The sequence below is a fragment of the Callorhinus ursinus genome, unplaced genomic scaffold (assembly GCF_003265705.2).
Source record: "Callorhinus ursinus isolate GAN/ISIS: 27379988/994484 unplaced genomic scaffold, GSC_fseal_2.0 scaffold2, whole genome shotgun sequence".
NCBI classification, from domain to species: domain Eukaryota; kingdom Metazoa; phylum Chordata; class Mammalia; order Carnivora; family Otariidae; genus Callorhinus; species Callorhinus ursinus.
In genome coordinates, this window is record NW_027397064.1 from 62,610,933 (window position 1) to 62,634,166 (window position 23,234).

Below are 23,234 nucleotides of genomic sequence, written 5' to 3' on the forward strand. Positions count from 1 at the left end.
TTAACTGAAAATGAAAACTAGAAATTGAGATCCCAAATTACCTGTATTTAGAAACCCATGTCCATCCAGTTCATCATTAGCAAACTCCCTTTTATTCCTCCCACATCCACCTCCCACTCCAAATTACAATACTCAATCAATTGGAATCAGAATGGGCTGAACCATATATAAATTATCCAGAAGTGCATAAAGTAAAGTTTCTCAAACTTTAATGTGCACATGAATTATCTGAGGATTCTGTTAAAATGCAGATTCTGGTTTGATAGGACTGGTATGGGGCCCAAAGTTCTGCATTTCTAATATGCCTACGGGTGACGTTGATACCCTGATTCACAGATGACACTTTGAATAGCAAAGTTTTAAAGCAGAGCATTATTGGCTTTCCCAAATTGTAAACTACCTGCTATATTCCACACTTCTCATGTTGATTTGCAACTTCATATCCTAAAAGTTGTACTAATTATGACCTTTCACAAACATCAGAAATACTATAATATGCATTACTTGGCTAAAATGAAAAAAAAACAACAAAATGTGACTAATCAGAAATAATAAATGATATCTGTATTTTCCAATTAATTATTTATATTTCACTTCTGTCATAGTTGCAAATTTTATTAACAGTGCAATTTCTAACATATGAGCTATTAATTTTTTAATAACGTTTGTAAAACATTAATCAAATTTATGAGGTTTTCTCCTAAATTATGACACTCTCATGTCTTTTTATTCCAAATTCATTAAGCACATCTAGTTTAATTGTCTGAAAAAAGAGATGCTGAAGGCATTTTTAATTTTTTTAATTTTGCCATTGACAGTTACTTATATTTTGTCTTTTTATTATCCCACAGACAGAGACGAATATGTTTCTTTTCTTTTCACAAAAGGAACAGTTAGATGATAGTCAAATAACTGTTCAAAAAGCCTAATACTGAAAAGGCTTATTGTGCTAGTTTATAATCAATTAAAATATACTTTATTTAGTTTTAAAAATTAAAGAAAATATAACAGAGATAGAAGTATTTAAATATACCTCTATTTTTCCTAAATTGTGTTTATTGAGCTATATTCTCTCATTTTTTCTTCTTAATTTTTAAAGCAAAATCTTCAATATTTTCTTATTAACCACTCATGTTGTACAATACATGATCCCAAGAAATCACATCAAAATATTGTGCTAACCTTCAAAGATGTGGCTGTGACCACTTTCAGGTGACATCTTGTCAAAAGATGTTTCCTCACCTTTCTTGTCTGAATCATTCATAGAATCATCGGACTGGCTCCCAGGGTGACTCTTAAATGTTGGTGAACATAAACTTCTCTCACTTTCCACTTCCTGTTAGAAGACATGAAAGGGATGTGTATTAAAAGCTATCAATGGGAAACAGATATGATTTTCAGGGGGGGGTTAGAAGGCAGGAATGAGAGAGGAGGGGAGTTCCCATGACTGATATTTTCCAATATGCTTTGGGTAAAATTTTGATAACTTAGCTGAGAACTGCAAACACATATCTGACACTTAGTTTACTTTTCTGCCACTAGTTCCACTTCTGAATTAGCTTTTCTTTCATGTGGCTTTCTCTGCTCTCATAAAAGAGAGAAAGTGGAAATAAGGGTCACAGTACAATGTAATATCTGTTAATAGATGCAACTTCCTAAGGCAAGAGAAATGCCCATGAGGGACTTCAGAAAAATAGCAATATATTGACATTATATGTTTAAGACAGAAGGAAATGAGTTTTTTCTTTAAATGTCTTGCTCATCCCTTAATAATAATCTTAGTTAATTACAGAGCTCCCAAATAACAAACCCATTCAGCCATATAGTTACTTACCATATAGTAAGTAAGTTTAGCAATTCATAACGATTGTAAAATTACTTCTTTGAGATAGTGACTTAAAATCGAAGCAATAAAAGTTTCCCAAAGGAAAAAAGGATAAAGGATATTTCAAATAGAGGGAATCTAGTATTCCTTATTTTATAGATTAAGTAATAGAATCTAATAAAACAATCGGACTAATTATTTTGAATAAAAAATTGTTAAAAGCTAGTAAATGAGCTAAGACAGCTTGAAAAGCAAAAGTATATATATATATATATATTTTTAAAAATCAAGTAATATATTGAAAATTGTCTCAATAGCTACTCATAAGTCTTAGATTTTTGTATATGAAGTTATATTTTCTAAACAACAGCAATTCAAACAATGATGTGACGAATTGCTCTTCACTTTCATCACATTTAAAATATACTGGAATGAATGAGTTAAGTTTGAGAGACAGCCAAAAACTCTAAAACATTTTTTAGAATGGACACACTTTCTATGTCTATGATAGGATGTAAAGGAAAGGCTTTTGGAAAATAACTTTTTAGCATGCTTATGTTTTCTAATTTTCACATCCATTTACATATATATTATCCTATCAAATGTATATATCAATACATAATTAGAAAATAGTGGTATGCATTTAATCATCTCATCTTCAAATACTCTCCAAATACATCATATATACTATCTTCATTACTGTGAACTTGGTCTGGAACTAAAAACATTTACAGGAGAAAAACAGAGGAAAAGGAGTTTCCATTTTTTCAGGGCACTGCCCTGAACATTTGTGCTTGCAGCTTTTATAAAAAACCCAAAGGTCAATAACGGTAGTGATGTTTATGCCGTTGAGACACAATGTCAGACATGCCTGGCATGTGGGTGTGAGCTCCTTAGCTGGTGAACATGCAGAGTCCTCACCTCAGTTCATTTTGGTATCCTTTCCCACTGTCATGTAAAGTGATTGCTATGAACTGGATGCAGTATTCATCCACTTTTGTTTCAGCAATTTAACCAAAATCCTAGCATCAGCAAAAAAAAAAAAACCACAATAAGATAAAGAGAAAATGAAGATGATTCCTGTTCAGAAAATTTTGTTTTGACAAAGGGTGGAATGCTAAATACGGTCCATGGACCCAATTGATGACATGAAAAGATCACCTCTCTGTTTAATATAGAAACATGGTAATGTGATTTGGTGAAACTGTTCAAGAAAATATCTCAGCCAGTGATGACACTAACTTATGCTATACTGGTGTTCTCAACTTCAAATTCACAAATACCAAGAATACAGCATATGCCAAGGTGGTAAAAGACCCCACAGTCAATATATGAATGCAGTAGACCTATTTCCCAGCCTTGACCTTCAGATCCAAGTCATTCTGTGACAAGTTCCTTAGAATAAATTCCTTAAGTCAAGTGGGAGAGAAGGGTTTGTGTAGGGGCATAAAAGATCTTAGATAAGGTTGAACTGAGCTGTCTCTAATTACAGCAGTGATCTGCTTTAATCTCTTTTAATCTGTTTTTTGCACGGCCTCCACAAAAGATTTCCTTTAAGTAAAAATCTGCATGCTTAAATAAATGCAAAAATACCAGGTTAGAGGGAAAATAATGCAGCACTTGATGCTGAGAAACTTGGATTCAAGTCCTCTCACTATTTACGAAACTGTGTGGCCTTGTTTGAGTTCCTTGATGTATCTGAGACTAAGTTTTCTCATACGCTATGTAAAGAGATTTAGTCACTAAATATCTAACATTCAACAACCAACCATCTGTAGTGTAATTTTATTTGAAATAAAACAAAATAAAAAGCTATTATTCATCTTTTGTAGCTTCCACTCTAGTGAGGGAGACAATAATATAGCACATAAATCAATGTAAATATGCAGCTATGTACAGATCAGAAAAGAGAAGTGTATAAATAGTGAGTGTCTAATGTGGGGGAAATAACCTACTGAGAAAGGTCATGCAAAACTCCCCTGGGGAAAAGATCTGCAGCTGATATTTGAAGGAGAAATGGGGCTTAACTAAATGAAGTACTTTCCAGGAGGCGAGAACAACATGTGTAAATGTCCTGGGGTGAGGGGAAGCTCAGTAGATAGAAACGAGACTGAGGCAAGGAGCCTGAGAGAGAACAAGATGTTGGATGACCTGTAGGGGTAGGTAGAGGCTTTTATATGATCTGGAGGGCCATATTAACTATTGTGGTCCTAATCAAAAGGGGAATTACTGAAGAATTTTAAGCAAGTGCATGGGCACACATGACATAATCAAGTCTGTATTGTGAAAAACTCAGTCTTCCTCTAGAGTAGGTTTTTTTCAACATTGGCGTCATTGACATTTTGAAACAAACAATTCTTTGTTATGGGGGCCTATTCTGTGCATTGCAGTATATTTAACAGCACTTCTTGTTTCTACCCACTAGATGCCAGTAGCACTACCCCCCACAGTCATGACAATCAAAATATATATTTATATTATATAATAGGTATTATATAATATATTATATTAAATATTGCCAAATCTTGTGCAGGGAGCCAAATCACCCCTGTCTGAGGATAGTTCTAGAGTAAGATAGACTGGAGGAAGGTCAAAATATACATGGGAAGATCAGTGAGGAGCCTATGACAGTGCTCCAGGCAAGCGATGTCCATCGTGGACAGAGTGGTGATGGAGATAGCGAGAAGGGAACTAAGTTGAAAGCTACGAGGCAAAACTGACAAGGTTAGCTAACAGACTGAGTCTGAGGAGAGAGAATTTCATTTTTCTTTTTTGGCAAATACAACGAAAGACATTGTAGTACCATTAAACAATGTCAAAGTACCAGAAGAAGGCTGGTTTGGGACAAAAGACAGACCACGAGTTGGGCATCAAGATGTCCAAATGGCATTTGGTTGTGTAGCCTTGGAGCTTAGAGGCGAGGTCCTAACTGAACAAGCAATTTGTGAGTCATCTGTCTTTTAGCGGTAATGGAAACAATGGATGTGGATGAACTTGCTTCGAGTGTGATGAGAAGCAAATCCAGGACCAAGCCCTGAAAAAGGCTGACATTTGATTTTATAGTAGAGGAGCAAAATCAGACAAAAAGAAAGAAGAAAATCAGAAGGAAAGGATCTCTTCAACAATGCTGAACTCTTATTGAGAGTGTAAATTCGGTAAGGACTTAAATATATCCTTTCCTTTTAGCAACGTGAATATAAACTGTTGAGCAAAATGATTTTGGTGGAAGTAAAAAGGTTGGAAGGCAGATCGTAATGGGTGACGGATTGACTGGGAGACAGTGAGTGTAGATAACTTCTTGAATAATTTAGTGTTAAAGTGGAAAGGAGAAATAGAGCAATAACTTGAAAGACATTTTGTGTCTTTCACAAGGGAGGGACTGCATATGTTGAAAAGCCAACTGGAAGGATTTAGTGAGATGGAGAGGTTGGCTGTACAGAAGAGAGATGGAAAAATAATGATGTAAAACTCCTGAGAGGGGCAAGAAGATGGAACCCAATGCATAGATAGACATATAACCCAAAGATAGAGAACATAAGGCATTCCCATTAACACTGAGGGGAGGGAAAGTGACATTAATGTATATATAGATAATCTGTATGCTTGGTAGCCTCAAGATGAGCACACTCCTGTCTGACATTATTTATTTTCTCTGATAGGATGTGAGGTCTGATGAAAGTGGGAGGAGTATTTGAAAAGAATAAAGAAAGTTTAATTTCATTGCTGTGGGGAATGGGGAAGTGAGAGCGCAGACAGAGATGACCACGGCTAATGCAGCACTGGGAGCTCATTTGGGGTTGGTGATATTAAATGTACAGGGCTACACATAGACCCCGTTAAGTGACTTTGTCTGAAAATTCTCCACAGTTCTACTTCAGGCAATGAGAAAGTAGGGAGCTGATTTCAGCCAGGTAGAGGTTTTGGGAGGAAAAAATAAAAAGAAAATGTGTGTTGCAGGGTAGGCTAAGGTTCACACGGAGGGCAGGCACAAGAGAATGTAGGTTACTGTTAAGACAATTAAGAGAGTGACTGGGAATGATACACCATGTAATGTAAGATGGATTAAAAGGGAAGAAAGAAAAGGAAGGGTAGACTGGAAGACAGTAAAAGGATCAAAAGACTGAAATCATGGTGAATTTAAAGCCCGTTTGTACTGTGAATACTTGGCAAAGCAAATTGCAAAGAGGGGAGACCAAGATGTCTGCTTTAGTGATTTGAGAAATAGAACAGTTACAATGACTAGGATCTGGTTGTGACCACTAAAATGGATGCAGAGGGGGTCGAGGAGTAAGTCATTAAATAGGAGAAAAGCTAAAAACTCAGAGGCTATCCCGGTGTCTCAGGATAATGGAATGGCTTGGAAGGCAGAGAAAGCCTGTAAGTTAAGTGTCAACGCTTCTGGAAAACAAGGGAAACTTAAGCAAAATTTAATAAATAACAGTGATGAAAGGGGACAAGGGACTACATCTGACTGGCATGATCCTCAAATGAGTCAAGTTTTTCACAAGAGAGTGGGAGAGAAATGGTTAGAAAAGACAATGGCCTCAAATTACATGAGGATTCAGGGATAGTGGTGTTTTCAGGGATAGCCACGTTTCTTTTAAGCATGAAGGTAGAGGAAGCATTTAAAGAATTTGAGGGTACAGAAGAGTTTGCTGATTATGGAGAAGTAATGCCAGAAGCACTGGTGGAAGCTCTGGCTTAAATAATATCTAAATAAATAAAATCTCTCAATAAGTCTATAATCTTTTCTAGCTTTAAGACACCTTGAAACCAGGAAAATATGGAAAACTTAAGCTTAAAAGAGAATGAGAGAAGTTTTTTGTTATTTATGTACATTTCTTTCTTTAACATAATGTATAATTATAATCTTAGAAGATAAATTATATATTTTTTATAATATGAGAATGGAAAATGACAACCTTTAATCATGAGCTAACATTTACTTCACAAGAGATCATGGAGCTATGAGGATCATCTAAAATGCTCAGAACATCTTACCAGGCATTTCAAAAGAAACTGGTTTGTCTTATTACCTTATATTTTTTCATCTTAGTATGTATCCATGAGTGAAGAAGTCACTGAGGAGGGAGGGGGTGAAAGATGAGCATGGACTAGTAAAATGAAAATGTTTGGACTTGTCTATATTTAAAATGCTGAACTAGCTCATGTACATTCCCAAACCCAGTGGGTTCTTGCCTTTAGAGAAATAAAAATGTTGAAAAAGGCAAATGTAGGAAGTTTTATGCCGACATAAAGAGAAGGACAGAAAAAAAAGAAAGGGAAATTACCAAAACACAAGATACAAGAAAAGATCTCTTCATAATGAATTCTTTTACACTGTGGGGAAGAGGAGGACTCCAATCATGGCTTGAACAGTGCACGAATGAATAAGAAGATTGTTGTTGCTGTTTTTAATATTTTATTTACTTATTTGAGAGAGAGTGAATGAGGGAGAGAGAGAGAGAGAGAGAGCAGGGGGAGGGGGGTGGTGGAGGGAGAGGGACAAGCAGACTCCCATCCCAGGACCTTGGGATCATGACCTGAGCCAAAGGCAGACGCTGAACTGACTGAGCCACCCAGGCGCCCTAAGAAGTTTGTTTTATATTCCCTTCTTCCCAGTCCCTTTCCTGGAAGACTTTGACTCCTCCCTCTTTGTACTAAAAGTATCCCTTCCTTCATAACCCAATGCAGAGCAGCCTCCTCTATGAAGCTCTTTCAATCATTCCATTCTATACTCATCTTTCATTCATTCAAAATATTTTTTTAACATTTACTATGTCTCAAGAACTGTTCTAGGCATTGTGAATACAAAGATAATTGAGGTTCAGCTTGGATCCTCAAGAAGCTCATAGTCTAGCGGCAGAGAAAGGTATACCAGCTGAGCCTTAGAGTACAAAAATGAGCGTGTGATAGTAAGGAAACATAGGCATCCTGGACACACAGAAGGAGGATTCGTGGGTCAGAGAAAACTTCCTGAGGAAAGTTATATCAGAGCTGCATCACGGGCTGGAGTTGAACTCCATCCTGCAGGTAACAGGAAACCTTGAACGTGAATCAAATAGGAGTGACAAGATTAGATTTATACTTTAGATAGATATACTTCTCAGCTATACGAAAAATAAATACTAATGGGATAAGATGGCAACATCATATAGAGTAAGTGTAATAAGGAATTTATTAAAATTCCAACCAAGAGACAGAACACACCTACAATAGAATACTGAGAAGAGGAGTAGAGAGAGAGAAAGCACATTAAAAAAAAAATGTGAGTAGAAAGTTAGTAATCTGTAGGATAAAGTAATTTGTAGGAGGACTGGAAAAAGTCTAGCATAACTCATAGATGATCTAATTTGATGGCTCTATGAAATTAATACAACAGGATGAATCTCTTCCCCAAAACGACCAGTGCCTCAGTGAGGTGAAGGTCAATTTCAGCTTCCCTTCTGGACCCATTACAAAGAGCAAGGTCATCTAGGAAGGATCCTGGGACATCAAGCATATGCCAAACCCTCAGTTTTGAGGCAGTACTACTCTGGATGAAAGCCACAGGGGAGTCTCACAAACATATAGGCCCCTGTCCCACCCAATATACATTTCACACATAAACATGAAGCTGAACTTTTTCATGGAAACACTGACAAAGCACAACAGAGTTATCTTGGTTTAAAAATGATGCCTGGGTTTCATTGTTGAGGGTCTGGCAGGGAATGAAGTTTTTGACATGTTGAATATCAGTTTTCCATGAGACCTCCCAATGAAGATGCCCAGGAGGCAGTTAGATTTCTCAAAAGAGAAGTCGGTGCTGTAGTGAAAGATTTAGGACTCATTAGCAAGAAGGTGATAGTTATAATAGTAAGAGTCTATTAAATTACCCAATTAGAGTGTGTAAAGTAAGTGCAGAGAGCTGAGAAAAGAAGCTCAGTGGCATTCAAGGCACAGGCAAAAGAAGAGTATCTGGGGAGGCAATAGAGGAAGAACAGTCAGAAGCAGGGCCACCCCCGCCCACATGGCGTCTCTGTGTGAGGTAGTAAAAAGATGCCTCTTCCTCAACACACCTAACTCCACCTGTCAGAAAGTTGTCACAATATACTGATTTTGTTAGATCAGAACATGTTACTGCCACCTGCTGGAGATTGTTCTAATAGGTAGACACTCTACCTTATTTTTGAAACGCACCTCTTTCCCTTAGATGTGTGACCTTGGGTAGCTTACAGTCTGCACAACTGTATATGTACGCTCCTCAAGGAAGAGTAAAAGCCATGAACACCAAGGGTGTAGGGCATTTTAAAGGCATCAGGGAGTTTAGAGAAAAATAACCAATGAAAAATATCCCCTGGTTTGGGCAATTATGAAGTGACCTAGGTAAAAACCAGAGAAGGAAAACTCTATAAGGTAGTTGGTTTAGAAAGGACTGATAATGAACAGAGAGAATTATATAAATACCTATCCCAACCCTGAGGAATTTGAATTTTCATCATCATCATCACCATAATAACAGCAAAACAATAATAGCTAGACAATATTGAATACTCATGACATATTAGGCACTGTTTTAAGCACTTTTCATGTATTACATTCATGTAGTCATCATTTCAGCTCTATGAGAACGTCCTTTTAACCCCATTTTAAAGCTGATCACACTCAGGCCCATAGAAGGGGATGGACAAGGGCACAGAAGGTGAAGGTAACATGGAGATGTGTAGGGAGTGGGAAGGAGATCAGTGCCTTGAGCCCCCGTGGTCTTTCTCATCTCTGAAGAAAGCTCATGATGAGTTATGTGAGGAAAGGCAGAGGGTAGTTTTCCCATACGACCCAATTTGGATTCCGAAGACCAGAGTTCAATGTGGAGCTCCTCCATTTAATAACAAAGTTACCTTGGCCAACTTTTAACATCCCTCAGGTTCCTCATCAGAAAAATGAAGACAACTACTGTCTACCCCAGTTTACAGTACTTTCATGGGAATTGCTGCAAAGCAACAACAGTAGTCCTCATTCACATGCTCATGGGCAATGTCACCTTCCACTCCCTTGTCAAGAAGTAGTCTATTTCTCTGCCTCTTTGAGTCAGGGTAGTCTTTTGGCAGCTTTCCCTAATGAGTACAGCAGGTGTGCTTACAACTGACTACCATGGAGTAAAAGCCCTGGAGGAGGAGAGGAGACGAGAGGAGACGAGAAAAGGCAGCACACGCAGATATGCAAATGAAGAATCCTTGCAGCTTCCAGCCAAGTCTCTTGGAATGCTCCTTTCAGAAACCATCACTATGCTTTGAAAAGCTCAAACCACTTGGAGACATCATTTGTGGCTGCTTCATTCTATAGCCCCAACTGATTTCCCAGGTGAAAGGAACATCAACTACCTGCAGTGTGTGGGAGCCACCTGGGCTGTTCAGTCCTGTAGAGCCTTCAGATAACTATGAACTATGGCCTTAGCCCACATTAGATGGAAACTGCAGGAAAGGTTCCCAGTAAGAACTGCCCAGTTGAGTCAAGTCAACCCACAGAACCAGGAGAAATAAAAATAAATTGTATTAGGGTCACCAAATTTGGGAAGGGGCTTGTTATACAGTAATAAATAGCCAGAAAATATTATCCTTACACAGTATATATCCTATTGTTCAGCTTGTGTGCCTCTCATTTTTCTACTCAGATGTAAGAAAATGGAGAAAAATATTCCTTGAAGAAATCATAAAGGCTAGCATTTCTTTTTTTTTTTTAAGATTAATTTATTTATTTGAGAGAGAGAGAGAGAACATAAGGGGAGGGGCAGGGAGAGAGGGAGCGGACTCCCTGCTGAGCATGGAGCTAGACACAGGGCTCCATCCCAGGATTCTGAAATCTTGACCTGAGCCAAAATGAAGAGCTGGCTGTTTAACCGACTGAGCCACCCAGGTGCCCCACGGCTGGCATTTCTTTAATGTTACTTTGTGACAAGTGCTCTGCTCTATATACATCCTTTTTATTTAATACTTCTAACAGTACCTTGAGGCAGTTACCTCTATTTTATAGCGAAGAAGCTAAGATTGGAGAGCTTAAGTGACTTGCCCAAGGCCACACAATAGAAAAAGATAAACCTAGGTCTCAGATGCTGGCCTGACTCTAACTCTGTATTTTTCATTGCCACATCAGCCTGTCTTCCTAGTCTAGTTTATTTATTTATCTAGTGTAATTTGTCCTGAAAACTGAAGTAATATGGGTTAGAACTGGATGACAGGTGAAATATCAACTCCATAACAGTTGTAAGTGTGTTTTCTTCCTCCTCATAACTCTCAGCATTTGCCTTATACACAGTGGGCATTTAAGAAACATTGAGCTGAATTTTCAGAATCTCATGACATTTTATGTTTGCATAGCATCCAGGACCAGAAGCAAAGGAAATAGGCCAATACAATAATTGGATGGGAAGATCATAATGACTGTCACAACATGATCACACTCTAGGCACATGTCACCCAAGAAGGGCCAAGAGAAACCATGTGGCTTACTCCCTCATTTTAACCACACTTGATAAAGAATTTTGATGTGGGGGTTTATCAGCTGGGTTAACTGGGCTGCCTCCTTTCCCAGTAACTTCTCAATAACTTGGCATTTAGAACCTTTTAACCTGGCTGGCCCAGGTCTCACTGGTGTGAAGGACCATCCCTCTGGCGTTCTCAAACAGCGTCTGGTGTTTCCTGAATCAGCTCTGCACTTTCTGCTCCTCCTGTGATCATGTGTACTTGTCTAAAGAGCACTCTCCAATGACCCCACTTGCCATAATTTTCTATAGAAACGATCACTGTCTTTTCCCGGAGGTTCAAGGGCCACTTGCTTTAGGAAGCCTTCCCCTAATGCCACAGCTAAAAGTAATCAATCCCTCCTATGTCAAAACTCCTCAAGCGTTTGCAGTCTCCTTAGTGCCCTTTTTCCACTCTGCTTTGTATGCTAGTCATTTTTGACACATCTTGTTCTTCCCGTTACACTGTCAGCTCATTAAGGACATGCTTTATTCATCTTTATAGCCCACACAGAATCTAACACATTGCTTTCCTTGAACACCGCAGATATTTCCTAATTGTTCGTTGAATGGACTCAAATAACTTGGATTTTATATTCACAAAAAGCATTCAGAAGAAAATACAATCTAAAAATGTCCAAAGATGGGGAAGACATGTCTCATAGAGTGAAAGGGGCAGACATAAAGAAAACAGGCTAACTCCCTTGGGTAGAGAGGGAAAACAAAATTTATGCATGACAAACCAAAACTTTACTGCCAATACTTTTAAATGTCCCTTCAGATAGAACTCAGCACCTGAAATGCAAAATAACCTTACCATAATTTTTAAAGCTTTAAACAAAGAAACAAAAATCCATGATATATAAGAGAAATAATAGGAGTACTAAAATTATTGTCTATAAGCGAGAAAATACGCATTTTTCTGAAGCATTATAAAACAATTCCTTTTTTAAAAAAAAGGTTCATCAGTTCTCCTGATATTTCTATTTCTCCTTCCAGAATGGGTTTAACTATTAAATAAAAAATAGAAGCTACCATTTTCCAGAAAAGAAAATGCATCAATAATTTTTATGATTTTCAAGTTGCTTTTATCAATCTTTATTTACTGTATGGCCATAAAATCAACACCACACATGTCACTCCTATAGGCACTTTTCCCAAATAGTTCTATAGTTTCCTGTTTCTACTCCTGTCTTTCACCTTTCCCGCTTAGGAAAGGGGGCTAGAAATGGAGCAGGCATGCACTATGAAATGTTCTCAAAATAAAAGACGGTTTCTTGAGTTTCTATAGGTCATCCAGTGTGATGCACCAATCAATCCTTACCATATTGTCAAAGAATTTGATAGGTATGTTATTCAAACAAGAGCCTTTTGTTCACAAATGCAGCTAGTGGGCAGCCATGTGGCTGCAGACTCAGGAGAACTCAGCCACAGGGACCTCTGTTCTCCACAGAGGCAGGATCAGGTGCTTTCAGAGGATGCTCTCTGGTGCCGGTACCATGCCAGAGAGGCCGGTGAGCCTGGACATCCAGGCCAGCACTGTCACACAAACCTCACTTCTGGGGCTGAAACAATGTCGCTATTAACTATGGGTAGTCCTTTAACCTTTCAGACTCCTGTTACACTGTTTCTCTGCAGAATGAGCCTGTTCTTCTTGGCTTCTAGAATGTGCGGATGGGTTAAAACAATTCAGCACATGTTCACCTGCAAAATCTTGTACTGTGCCCTATATGGTTAGATGTCATTATCTCTATTTTCTAGGTAGAGGATATTAAATGCAGAGGTGTTATAATTATAGTCCTGGCTCATACCTCATTTTTGGTTGGGTCCAAAATGATAACTTACACATCCTAATTTTTTAAAGAAAATATTCTGCATATGTGCATACATCATTATTTAATATTCTCAGAAGAAAGACTTCAGGGAGAAGAAAAGCTGATTCAAGTCACATGTTCATGTTCCCTAATTTCTTTAGATTAACTGATCTCATTTAGAAACCGGACATGTACATGATCATTTTGCTATTTGCTCCTGACCTAACAGAAAGAATGTTGCAAAACTGAAAGAGGTATGTTTCCAAGTTCATTGAAGTTTCCCATGTACAAAAATAAAATATGTTGCTATTTGAGCTTTGAGTGGCCGAGCCTATCATTATGTTCTTCTGCTTTTCACCTCTTCAGAGACTATGTTCATCTATCTGACTTGCTGCGTGCGGAAGAAAGCCTGTGCCATTTTAGGCTCAGGGAGAACTGAACACAAATTCCCCATGAGATGCAGATTTTTACTGCTCTGTGCTCTTATTTTCTTGCTGGCATCACATTTAGGCAGTTAATTTTCCACATAAAACAGAAATAATGCCTCTTTCCCTTCTCAGTCAAGAATAAAATTCTGCAACTTGCCCTACTCACTCCCATTTTCTTAAATAGGGCCCTAAAGTATTTTATGATTATCTTTATTAGTTGGAGACTATATCCAGGCTTGAAATAATTTTAATGAAAAGAAAACTTCTATTAAAATATTCTAACTAGTTTCAATTGACCATATTACTGGCAATGGAAAAAACCCCTAATGGCTAAACCTTTTAAAGCTAATCTGCTTTAACACATTTTAAAGCTGATGCGCCATTTGAGATTTAGGTGTTAGTATGCAAAGTGTTTTCTTTTCCTCTTCTTACAGTCATTTGTTATTTCATTTCCCCTTAACTTTTTGAAAATGAAATAACCCAGTGATAGTCCCTAGAGTTGCATGAATGAGTTAAAAACAAACTTCTGTATTCAAGCTATCATACTAAAGATATGCAAAAGAATAAAGTGAAAAATGTATATTTGTGTGGATGGTGATCTAACAATTCTCACATTGAATCAATTATGTTTACCTGAGGACGACAAAGTTCTTGACAGGTAGAACATTCACATAATTATGCTGAGTCAGGGTGACATGTTGGAAAATGTCTGGAAGTCAGTCAGACCTGGGTTTAAATCCCGTGTTCACCACTTTCCAACTTAGTGAACTTGAAAAAATTACTTCACTTCTGTAAGTTTCCATTTCTTCATCTGTAAAATTATGATAATATCACTCACTTTGGAGTGATACTGCATATGGCATTTGGTAGAGTAGGCATTCAACACCTGGTGGCTGCTGCATAGATTTTTCAATACAAAACTGTAATAATCATCAATGAAATGCTAAGAAGCAATCTAAATCTTCCAAATTAAAAGAGACACTTAAGAGATTTCTTGAGCAGTGTATTTGATTCCTGGCTGTGAACTCTCTTCTAGACACCAAATTGAATATCCAAGAAAAATGTGATCCTAATAAGGTATAAATATTTATATTTATGGGCTAATTATGCCATGTTGAGATTTTGTAAGGAAAGAGCCTGAGATACATGCTTTTATGAAACTTTTGGCTGTCCATGTTTTATAGAAGACAGAGTCTTCTATATATAAAGCATTATATATATATATATATAAAGATGGGTTTTTATCTTCTTCTATCTCTTATGAGCAATGGGAACTTAAACATAAACTCTCTTTAACTCTTTTTCTTTACTATAAAATGAGGGCAATGATAATCATTACCTGCTGCAGTTATAATGAGAATAATTACCTAAAACGATGCTTATAAAATGCCTTACATGCCTTGGAGGCCACGTGCTCTCATTCAGAGTTAGAATTGTACTGAATCAAGGCGTAGAAATTTTGAGACTCATGAAGGTATTGCGCATTCTAACACAGTTATTTGCTGTTCTTAGGAAACATAACACTCAACACCATGGAGGAACAGATGGCAGAGAAAGCTTTCTGAAGTCCTTCCCTCCTCGGGGACTGTGCTCTCTGCTAGAAATAACAATGTGGAGCTCAAGGAAGCCAGATACGGCCCCTGAGAGGAAGGGTTTGTGGAGTGGCACTGAAGAAGTATAGAAGGGACCTCATCTTTTCTAAAGCTTTTCCTGAGAGAATTCCTGTTTCTGCATTGCTGGACTACAGATGGTGACAAAATGTCAAGGGAAATCAGCCCCACAGCGACTGAGGTAAATCCTTTTAAAGGCTCAGCAGAAAGTGAAAAGCACACTAGCACTCAATGATTTCTCATTTCCTAGAAACTCATTTTATAAATCCCCATGAACACTGCAACAAACTATTTTAAATATAGTAGCACAGAAGGGGAGGCTCTAAGTGGATTATCCATATCACATCTTGATGATGCTGAAAGGGAACACAGTGCTCTTATAGGCCAATTAGATCAGCACTTTGCATGTGTGACAAGGTGATGTTTAACATTTACAGCAACGTGGGAGAGAAGCAGAAACAAAATCGTCCTATAAATAAACTACTGAACTTTAGCATGTGCCATATTAAGAAATTTTCAGTCTTCTTAACTCTGAACCCGTGTGCTTTGAATTGTAATGATTTCTGTAGACACTGCAACAATTGTGGGCATCATACCATAATACATTTGTTCATTCAGCAAATATTATTGAGCACATAACAAATGCCAGAACTTTGTCAAATACTGAGATTTTACAAAGAACACTCAAGAGCTTGTCCTTCAAGAGCTCCCAGTCTGGCAGAAGCACCTATAGGCTGGTGCAAATGGTTCTCAGACACAGTGAGTCATAAGTGTTGAGCTCTGCAAATGGGCCATGTATACTCACTCTTCACTCTGTATCATGGTGATCCTCATAGTATTTTAGTCTTGTTTTTTGGCATTTCAAAGCATTATCTTAATTGAGAAACGGTACAAGTCCAAACACTGCAGCAAAAAACTGTGAGTTTCACTTGGAAAAAAGCATCATTGTTATGACTACCATCTATCACGTGCATTTAGAAATTAGGCCATGGAGACTACTTAGTCTCACATCAGGAGTTGAAACAGTCATTTGTCACTGGGTTTTTGCTTTCAAAACTGGCTCTTGTTTAAGAGATCATATTTGTGGGGTGCCTGGCGGTGGCTCAGTCAGCAGAGCATGTGACTTTGAGTTCAAGCCCCCTGTTGGGCATGGAGTCTATTTAATAAAAAAAAAAAAAATTAAAAATTAAATTTCTAAAAAAAAAAGAAAGAAATCACATTTGTAAATGGAGAACACTTAAGAAGCTAAGTTAAATAGGATGAATTTAACAACTAATATTCTACGAAGACCATTAAATTTACCTTAAAATGTTCTTTCTGTCCATGCACATAGGAAATGTGACTCTATTTAACCGAATTAAAATTTCGCTCCATTTCAAAGAAACTGTATCTGCTTTCTCACTGCATTGAAATAAAACAGCCATGGTTTTTTCCTCCAAATCTATGAACTTGCATCCATAGTCCACCCTTGCTCCTTTTCTATGGAACAAGGGCGATCATCCTTTTCTTTAAGGCTAATTCTCTCCCCTGCACCCCTATTAGCACACCTTCTGCCACTGTTCCCCTTTGGCTTTTGTTCGGGCTCAGTTCCACACAAATTAAATCAGAATCCCTCAGTGTGGGGCAGGGTTTAAGTACTTTTTAAAACTTTTCTAGGCGATTCCAATGTGCATCCAAGGTCAGAACACTGTCCTCTTGTTATCTTGGGCATCTTACTCCATAGTTATCCAGCATTTCTAATGTATCTTATCAAAAAATTATCTGAAAGGCAAAATCAGTTGGAATGTATTTAATCTACCTCATACGTTTACTACTCATCAAAAGTCCAAAGACCAAGATTTAGAGAAGACATATCTTGAGTATATTTTTGTTGGATAGAGATGCAAATTATTTCTGGCTAGTAGAACTGATAATCACAGTGATTTATGGCCTGTTGGACATAGACAATCTTTACACCTAACCTAGTAATCTTATCCTCACATATTTTTGTTGTATTGCATATAAATATCTTAGCATCTTGGATGATGCAGGAACAGGTCATAGTATCTCACTGCTGCCTTCATTAATTAATGAGTTATATAAAAATCTTTGACTTTATGTTTTCATTTGTCTGTTACGATTTTACCTTTTTGATAATTATATTTTAAATACTGATAACTTCTCTCTAGTTTTTAGATTCTTCCCAGAGAACATTCCAAGATGGCAATGTTTATCTAATGTTAAAAATTAAGTAAGAAAACCAAAATTGTCTCCCGGTTCCTTTCTTTTCCTTTCTTTGTTCTCAAATACAATTTTTTTATTATGTTCAATTAGCCAACATGTAATACATCATGAATTTTTGATGTAGTGTCCTAGTTCCTTTTTAAGATCTCCCTGTCTTATTCCTCCTCTGCAAGAGCCCTTGGAAGAACAGTCTACTGCCACCACCTCCACTTCATTACTTCTTAGTTACACCTCAGTCCACTCCAATTCAGCCTCTGCTTCCACTGATTCACTGTATTGATCTTGCCATGCTGTCAATCTCCTCAGTATCCTCCTCGCTGTCTAAACCAATGGACATGTCTCAGTCTGTAACTCACTTAACACTCTGGGATATTTCCTCCTCTTGAAATTATCTTCTTCCCTGGGCTTTTCAGATACTGTACTCTTGATTTTTCCCCTCTCTGGTCACTCTGTCTGATTTCTTTCTCATTCTTCTCTCTAAATATATAGGCAATCTCATCTCTGTGATTTCTTTCCATATATTTGTAACTCCCTATCAACCCTGTTGACATCAGAAGGATAAGAAAGAAATACTATATGTTCATTCTTCCATATACAATATGACAGTTTAAATGGAAGGTACTAACTCCTTGAAATTCACTAAATACCCAATCTACCCAACATGAAATCTATAATTTTCATAACTCTGTAACAATTAAGGAAATTGAATTTGTAATTTAAAAATCCTCCCAAAGAAGTCTAAACTCAAAATGGTTTCACTGGAGAATTCTGCCAAATCTTTCTAGAAGAATTAGTACAAATTGTACAGAATCTCTTCTGGAAGGTAAAAGAGAAAGGAGCATTTCCCAATTTATTTTATGAAACTAGTACTACAGTGATATCAAAACCAGACAAGGGTAGTACCAAAAAAAAAAAAAAAAAAAAAACCACACACACACAACAAAACAACACAACTACAGACTGACATCCCTCATAAATATAGGTACAAAAATTCTTAATAAAACATTTTCAAATAGAATTAATCACATATAGAAGAATTTTATATCACAAACAAGTGGGGTTTATTACAGGGATGCATGGCTGACTCAGTATTCTAACATCAATCTATGAAATCTACCATAGTAACAGGTAAAAGAAGAAAAATCTCAGAATCATATGATTCAAAGAAGAAAAGTTTTTGACAAAATTAAGCATGAATTCATGATTAAAAATCTCTGAGAAGTAGAAATACAGGGGGCACTTCCTCAACTTGATAAAAAGCATCTATGAAAAACCTAGAACTAACATGATACTTAATGGTGAACAAAGTAATGATGTCTACTCTTACTGGTCTGACTCAAGATAGTACCAGAAGTTATAGCCAGTACAAAAGGCAAATAAAGGAGGGGCGCCTGGTGGCTCAGTCGGTTAAGCGTCCGCCTTCGGCTCAGGTCATGATCCCAGGGTCCTGGGATTGGGCCCCGCATCGGGCTCCCTGCTCCGCGGGGAGCCTGCTTCTCCCTCTCCCACTCCCCCTGCTTGTGTTCCTTCTCTCACTGTGTCTCTGTCTGTCAGATAAATAAATAAAGTCTTTTTTTAAAAAAGGCAAATAAAGGAAATAGAAGCATACACATTGGAAAGGAAAAAATAAAACTTCCTATTTGTAGGGGCGCCTGGGTGGCTCAGTCGTTAAGCGTCTGCCTTCGGCTCAGGTCATGATCCCAGGGTCTTGGGATCGAGCCCCACATCGGGCTGCCTGCTCCGCGGGAAGCCTGCTTTGCTTCTCCCTCTCCCACTCCTCCTGCTTGTGTTCCCTCTCTCACTGTGTCTCTCTCTGTCAGATAAATAAATAAATAAAATCTTAAAACATTTATTAAAAAAAAAAAACTTCCTATTTGTAGATGACATGGTTGTCTACATAGAATATCCCTAGTTACCCACCAAAAAACTCGCTAGAATTAAAAAGTTCAGCAAAGTCACAGGATATAAGATATGCACAAAAATATGGAATTTATTTATACTAGCAATGAACACTTGGACAATAAAGTAAAAAAAGAATAAGATTTATAATTGTTCAAAAATGAAATATTTAGGTATAAATATAACAAACCACATACAGTACTTAGACACTAAAAACTACAAAACATTGATGAAAGAACTAAAAGAAGATCTAAATAAATGGAGAGACATATTGTGCTCAGGACTTAGAAGACTTAGCCAAGATGCCAATTCTGCTTAAATTAATAGACAGGTTTAACAAATGCCTATAAAAATAGAGCATTTTTTGGTAGATATAGATAAGATTATTCTAAATAGATAGGGAAATCAAAGAAACTAGAATAGCTAAACCAATTTTGTAAAAAAAAAAAGAGTGTGGGGGGGGGAAGCAACCACCCTGATTTTAAGAATTATTATATAGCTGTAATAATCAAGACAGGTAGATACATAGGTTTATGGAACACAGTATACAACCCTAGAAAAAGGCCCACACAAACATGTCCACCTAATTTTTGACAAAAGTATAAAAGCAATTTAATGGAGGAAGCATAGCTTTTAGCTTTCTCTTTTTCTTTCTTTTTTTTTTTAAGATTATTTATTTATTTATTTGACAGAGAAAGTGACAGTGAGAGAGGGAACACAAGTGGGGGAGTAACAGAGGGAGAAGCAGACTCCCTTCTGAGCAGGGACCCCAATGCGGGGCTCAATCCCAGGACTCTGGGATCATGACCTGAGCTGAAGGCAGACGCTTAATGACTGAGCCACCCAGGCGCCCCAGCTTTTAGCTTTTTCAACAATTACTGGAGCAACTGGACATCAATAGGCAAAAACAAACAAATGCATAAACAATAAAAAAAAATCTCGAGGTAAACCTCACACTTTTCATGAAAATTAAATCAAAATGAATCATGGACATAAATGCAAAATGTACAAACTTGAAATGTTTAGGAAAAAACATAGGGGAAATTCTTTAGGATCTAGAATTAGGTGAAGAGTTCTTAGACCTGACACAAAATAAGGAACCACTAAAGAAACACTGATAAGTTAGACTACATCAATATTAAAAACTTTGGTCAACTAAAGACCTTGTTGAGAGGGTGAAAGACAAGCAACAGGGAGAAAGTATTTGCAAATCACATGCCAAGTAACTGGTATCCAATATATAAAGAACTCTTAAAATTCAACAGCAAAAATTAAAAAAAACCCTAAAATTCAATGAGAAAATGGGCAAAAGTCACAAAGAGATATTTCACCTCAGAAAATATACAGACAGTAATAAGCACATGAAAAGATGTTCAACATCATTAGCCTTCAGGGAACTGTAAACTAAAAGTCAATAACTATCACAACACACTATCAGAATGGCTAAAATAAAAATAGTATTAACACCAAAAGGACAGGCAAAGATGTAGAGAAACTAGATCATTTATACATTGTTAGTGGGAATGTAAAACAGTGTAGCCATTCTCAAAAACATTTGGCAGTTTTTAAAAAACCTATATATGAAACTACCATAAAACCCAACATTTGCACTTTTGGGCATTTATCCTAGAAAAATTAAAATTCATGTTCACACAAGAACCTGTACGTAAATGTTTGTAGTGCCTGTATTTGTAATGGCCCAAAACTGTAATCAACACACATCCTTTAACTTGTGAATGGTTAAACAAACAGGTAGATCCATATCATGGAAAAATTTTTAGCAATAAAGAGAAACAAACTATTTACACAGATATTCAACAACTTGGATGGATCACCAGAAAGTTATGCTGAATGAAAAAGCCAATTGTAGGTTACAAACTGCATGATTCCTTTTATAGAACATTCCTGAAATGACAAGATTATAGAAATGGAGAACAGATCAGTGTTAGTCAAGGGCTGAAGAGGTAGAAGTAGGTGTGACTATGAAAGGGAATAGGAAGGATCTATATGGTGAAGGTGGTATTTTGTATCTTGTACCAATGTGAATACCTTGGTTGTGATATTGTACTAGGGTTTTTGCAAGATGTCACTGTTGGGGGAAACATGGTAAAGGGTGCACAGAGTCTGTTATTTCTTACCACTGTGTATAAATCTATAATTTTCTCAAAATAAAGCCTAATTAAAAGATGAATTTACTAAATCATTTGGTAATTAGTTATTACTTAAATGTAGATTTTGCTGAGACTATTTCTTTCCTAAGAGTCTGGTTTGCATCCTTCTCTTTTCCCCCTTTGCTCATTTGTTTTATTTTTTAAATTCCACATGAGTGAAATCATATGGTATTTGTCTTTCTCTCACTGACTTATTTCATGTAGCATAATACATTCTAGTTCCATCCATGCCATTGCAAATGGCAAGATTTCGTTCCTTTTCAAGGCTGAGTAATATCCTATTACATATAGATATATCTATCTATCTATCTCACCTCTGCTTTTTCCCTTCATCAGTTAATAGACACTTGAGCAGTTTCCATAACTTGGCTACTGTAGATAACGCTGCTATAAACATAAGGGTGCATGTATCCCTTTGAATTAGTATTTTTGTATTCTTTGGATAAATACCTAGTAGTGCAATTGCTGGATTGTAGGGTAGTTCTCCTCTTAACTGTTCGAGGAACCTGCACAGTGTTTTCCAGAGTGGCTGTGCCAGCTTGCATTCCCACCAATGGTGTAAGAGAGTTTGCCTTTCTCCACATCCTTGCCAACATCTATTGTTTCTTGTGTTGTTAATTTTAGCCATTCTGACAGGTGTGAAGTGATATCTCATTGTCATTTTGATTTGTATTTCCCTGATGATGAGCGATGTTGAGCATCGTTTCATGCGTCTTTTGGCCATGTAGATACCTTCTTTGGAAAAATGTCTGTTCTTTTTTAATTGGATTAATCACTTTTTGGGTGTTGAGTTTTATAAGTTCTTTATATATTTTGGATACTAACCTTTAACCAGATATGTCATTTGTGATTATCTTCCCCCATTCTGTAGGTTGCCTTTTAGTTTTGTTGATAATTTCCTTCACTGTGCAGAAAGTTTTTGTTTTGATGTAGTCCCAATAGTTTATGTTTGCCTTTATTTCCCTTGCCTCAGGAGACATACCTAGAAAGAAGTTGCTACGGCCAATGTCAAAGAGTGTTCTCCTCTAGGATTTTAATAGTTTCCTGTCTCACATTTAGATCTTTAACCCATTTTGAATTTACTTTTGTGTTTGGTGTGAGAAAGTGGTCCAGTTTCATTCTTTTTTATTATTATTATTTATTTAAATTCAATTAGCCAAGGTATAGCACATCATTGGTTTTTGGTATGTTAAATGATTCATCAGTTCAGTAGAACATCCAGTGCTCATCAAATCACCTGCCCTCCTAATGCCCATCACCCATGTTGCTGTCCAGTTCTCCCAACACCATTTGTTGAAGAGACTAATTTTTTCCCATTGCATATTCTTTCCTGCTGTGTCAGAGATTAATTGACCATATAGTTATGGATTCATTTCTGCATTTTCTATCCTGTCTTATTGACCTATGTGCTGGTACCATACTGTCTTGGTCACTGCAGCTTTGTAATATAACTTGAAATCTGGAACTGTGATGCCTCCAACTTCGCTTTTATTTTCAAGGCTGTTTTGGCTATTCTGGTATTCTTTGATTAATGTGGTATATCACATTGATTGATTTGCAAGTTGAGCCCCTCTTGCATCCCTGGAACAAATCCCATTGATCATTGTGAATGATTCTTTCCATGTATTGTTGGATCTGGTTTGCTGGTATTTTTTGAGAATTTCTGCATCCATGTTCATCAGGGATATTGGCCTATCATTCTCTTTTTTAGCGGAGTCTTTAACTGGATTTGGTATCAGGGTAATGCTGGCCCTCATAGAACGAATTT